Source organism: Rhododendron vialii, chromosome 13a, assembly GCF_030253575.1.
Source record: "Rhododendron vialii isolate Sample 1 chromosome 13a, ASM3025357v1".
NCBI lineage: Eukaryota > Viridiplantae > Streptophyta > Magnoliopsida > Ericales > Ericaceae > Rhododendron > Rhododendron vialii.
The window spans coordinates 24650036-24655039 of NC_080569.1; positions in this window are offsets into that span (position 1 = coordinate 24650036).

The window sequence follows — 5004 nt, forward strand, 5'->3', positions numbered from 1 at the left end:
TATCAAACAATGGTGATGCGGTTTGAGTTTTTCTAGTTAGCAGTCTTGGCATGGCGTGTAAAGGTCCGCGTTGGACTGATCTGGTTTGACAAATGGGGTTCTCCATTTTGGACTAAAGTTAATGATTCTTTAGTCAACTGTATCAATGGTTGGACATGGATTAACTCCACGTCGGTTTCATGGCTGGAAGGCGAATTGGGAAGACATAGGCTATGCCGCCTTCAACTCAAACCTAGGCCACGCAATTTTGGATATGTTCCTTCGGCAGTCACTCCTGAATTTTCCCTCCAAATTTTTTTCGTTTTTTATTCAGTTATCCCGATTTACGCGTACCTTGAGTACTAATCATGGGAGACCAAACGTTAGTATAGAGAAACTCTATATGGACCAGTCCTAAAAGAGTTGATAACATATGAAAGATTTTGAATCTGAGTCTCAAATCTTAATCACCAGACAAATCCCTTGGGGTTCTGGATTTCGCCCCATATTCAAACCTTAACCACTAGACAGATCCCTTGGGATTCTGGATTTCGCCCCATATTTCTGTTTACAATTCTCACACGCTCTTGCAAGTCGCATTTGTTTTCGTTCAGACTCATGCAGGCGCATTATGTGATTTATATGGTCGTCGGTCAAACCATTCGACCTAGACTTTTTGGTTTAGCGGTGATTGTGGCGTTGTCGTATAAAAAATATAACTAATAAAACGAAACAATTACTACTACTCAAATGAATAGTTGCAAATATTTTGAGTATCACTCCACAGGAATTATAAGGCTAAGTTACAGAAATTTCAATTAATTCCTAAATTAATTCATGAAAAATATTGATTGTTGGTTTCCTAAAATAATTGAACTGTAATGGAATGAAATAGAAAAGTAGAAAAGAGTTGATGGGGAAAAACTTGGGAATCCTCTCTTCCCCTCCCTCGTAAATTGAACATGTATTAATTGTAGGTAAACTATTTGAATCACCTCAGATACTGTAGGATTGCAAGCCCTAGCGATATCTTCTAATGATAATTTGTGAATCATCAACAACATGGACTATCTCTAGACTCTGCCTAGTACGAGTCATCTCAAATCGGCACAAATCATCTTATTAGCACGATGCGTCTTACAATATAATCCATCTAAATGGTTATTAGAAAACAATTAAAACCGTTGCATGAATGTGCATAAAATCTAAGAAATTATACACAAGATTTGATGAAAATAATTAATATTATAAAATATTATAAATAAAAGCGTAAAGTTCGCACAACCATGATTCGAATAACACAACTATATCAAAACTTAGTATTGGATACCTTATTCTTAAAGCTAATTCGTCCCCCACAGTGGTCCTCACGGGATTCTCGAACGATTACTTCCCCGAATATAACGATTATCGCACGCATAAGCAACACTCCAATCTGCCCACCAGGCGAACTAGAAAACTGTGGGAAAACTCTCCGAAATTATGTTTATAATAATGAGTGCAAATATGCATGCAAATACATGCATGAAAAATTCGTGAATGAAAAATCGGAAGAAAACAGGTATTTATAGAAAAAAATAGGCACCCAATCGGAAAGTTACAGTGGCTGTTCGGAACCAAACAATCACCGAACACGTCAGTTCGGAAAGAAATTGTTCATGAACAGACAACGGAAAATAAAAATATTACCGTTGTGGGAGAAGAAATGGGGCGACTATTCGCAGCCCCGTATTTTCTCCCTTAGCCCGTTAAAAATTTTCAATTATACTCGACAATTAGTTACCAAAATTGAGATACATTTTCAGCATACAATTACCGAAATATAATATTTTTTTCAACAGTTATTTACCGAAAATGTATGTTCGGCAGTTGTTTACCGAAGGTTGAACATATTTTCGACATGTAATTACCGAAATATAATCTTGTTTTCAACAGCTATTTACCGAAATATTATGTATGATTTTCAACAACTATTTACCAAAATGTAATGGGCTAAAGGAGAAAATACAGGATTGCGAATAGTCGCCTCGAAGAAATAAACTTGGAGAAGTCCAAAAAATCAATTAGGCCTACCCACCAATTATTTATAAATATATATCTACTTTGGCCCAAGCCCATTTTAAATTTTAACCGAAACCAACCCGGCAGCCGGTAGGGTAAATGAGCCGAAGCCCACTTTGTTCATGCCCTCTCCTCCTACAAAACATGGAGTGTGTCAATGGGACAGCCCTTTTATGTGCAAAATGTGACATAACTGAAAACTGAAAAATGAGTACTGAAATCTGAATACTGAATTTTTTAAATTAAGAAGTTGTTTGATATGTACTGAATTTTAAGCATTGAATTAAATAAGCTATTTGATCTGTCCAGTAAGCTGAAGTCTGAAAGTCGTTAATTTTCCAACTTTACCCTTCATACATTCAGGACTAGTAAATCACAATCATACCGCTATCAAAATTATAACATTATACACAAAATATTAGAAAGACACTCAACAATATAACTTGAGGTTAACCTTTTGAGTCATGTGGTTAGACGAATGGTTAGCAGGTCAGCTGAAGCTGGTCGTTACAATTGGTATTAGAGCACAACCTTGGTCTACATGGTGGGACCACCACTAGAATATGGTATGAGTACACTAATTGTGTTGTACATAGCTAAGTGTCACACCATAGCCACTAGGGGAAGGTTGTTGGACCATGTGGTGCAACGGGGACGTCGCAGCCAAGATGGGGAGATTCTAAGATCCCACATCGGGAAAGCATTGAAAGAGAATTCAATATATAAGTAAAGGCCGACCAGCTACTAGTAACCTTAGGTTAACCTTTTTGAGCCACATGGCTAGGCTAAGGGTAAACAGGTCACCTAAGATGAATCGTTACAGTTGGTATCAGAGCACAACTCTGATCTACATGGTGGGGGCCACCTCTAGAATCAGGTACGAGCACACTGATTGTATTGTATAGAACTAAGTGTCACACCATAACCATCAGGGGAAGGTTGCTGGGCCAATGCAACGAGGGCGTTGCATCATAAGGTGTGGAGATTATGAATCCCCATATTGTTGTCCCACATCGGCAACAAAAGAAATATGAAAATGGTATAGAAGTGATTCCGACCAACTACTATATAACTTGAGGTTAATCTTTTGACCCACGTGATTAGGTGAATAGTTAGTAGGTCAACTGTGGCGTGTCATTACAGACATGCACTAAGAACTTTTTTACATAATTTTTTCCAGAGTAGCTTTTAGTCTACCCTAACTTTTTTAGATGGTTGTAGTCTTAACATCTCTAATAACCTATAATCATGCATGAAACTCCAATTCTCTATCATATCCTCAAAATATTTACTTGCAAAAGTCTAAATTTGAAAATAGGAAATTACCCAACTTGTATGAGCATCTCCAGGGATTGGTATGCTATAAGGATAGCTATTGCTATAATATAGCAATAAATTGTGCCAAATTAATATATCATAGACTGTCTTAGTGTTGTTCCAATGGTTCCCGAGCTATTTTTATTTTTTACCATCAACACTTTTCCCTTTTTTTTTTTTTGTGTAAATCAGTTTGAAAGAGAACGCTAACCGAAACTTTCCCCTCATTTTTGAACAAGTTCATCCAACAACTCTCATTATCTAAACTTTAAATTCACTGAGCATGTAAACAAATCAAAAATTGTACTATAGGCAGTGCCTCGTATGACTTGTGGATATCGCATGCATTTTTTGGCATGCCTGGATCCCAAAATGATAACAATATTCTTGATAGGTCTCCTTTGTTTTCTGTAATTTTCTGAGCTAACTCGAGGACATACCCTTCCTACCAACTATACTATTGGCGGCTGCCCATTATACCATGTGATATTATCTTGCCTATGACATTTATCCTCAATGGCAATGCTCGTTCAAATGATTTCTCAACATCAAGAGCAGAGAGGTAACTATTTGCAAGGATGTAAGAGGCGTATCAAAAGGATGTAGGATGCAAAAAGGGCATTTGGAGTGCTGCACGCATGCTTTGCCATTGTACAAGGCTCGTCTCGTTTATGGTTTTGGGATGTTTTGTACAAGGGCAAACCCTGGAATTTAGAACAGCGGAGTCTATAAGTTGGCTTAGGTTGGATTAATAACGGGCCTAACTTAGCATACGAAATTCAAAGTGTTAAATTAGAAGTAACCAAAGCATGTAGTAAACAATTTGAAAAACATACTCAACAACTGTATATATTTACGATTAAACTTTGCGAGAAAAAACTTTCCTAAGAATTAATTTTAACTTGCAAATACATGAACCACTCAAGTTCTCAAATCTACAATTTTATAATCACAGAAGGAAAATAAAAGCTACCAATTGAAAAAAGGGATAGAACTGCCATAAGACCGGCGATGCTTTAAGAGACAGAATATTGGCCTATTAAGAAATAACATGTGTGCAAGATGAGCGCAGCGGAAATGAAAATATTAAGATGGATGTGTGGTAAGACTAGATGAGACAGGATTAGAAATGAAACGATTCGTGAGATGGTAGGTGTAGCACCGATAGAGGAGAAGTTGAGAAAAAATAGGCTAAGGTGGTTTGGGTATGTCTACCGTAAACCTGAAGATGCAATAGTTAAGAGAGCAAATAGGATAGCTTTGGATAGTAACGCTATGGGGACGGGAAGACCTAAATTGACATTAGAGACTGTTATACGCAAAGATATGAGTCTAATAAGTTTGAGTGAACAAGGGACCCTTGACAAAGCTCAATAGAGAAAAAAGATTCTTGTAGCCGGTCCCAATTGATTGGAACATAAGGCTTGGTTTGGTTAGGTTTACTCCAAAAATTGTCTGTTAGTGTAAAAATTATACATAACAAGGCACACTAAAAGACAAATTTTAAAATGCCATCATAAAAAGGTTAAGTGCCAAAATAATTTTCCTTGAAAAAATAATCAATTTTGCCTCAAGTTTATGTTTAAATCACTTTCAAATTAGAGCCTAGAGTTTAGTTTTACCTAATATAATATTATAGTCCTCAAT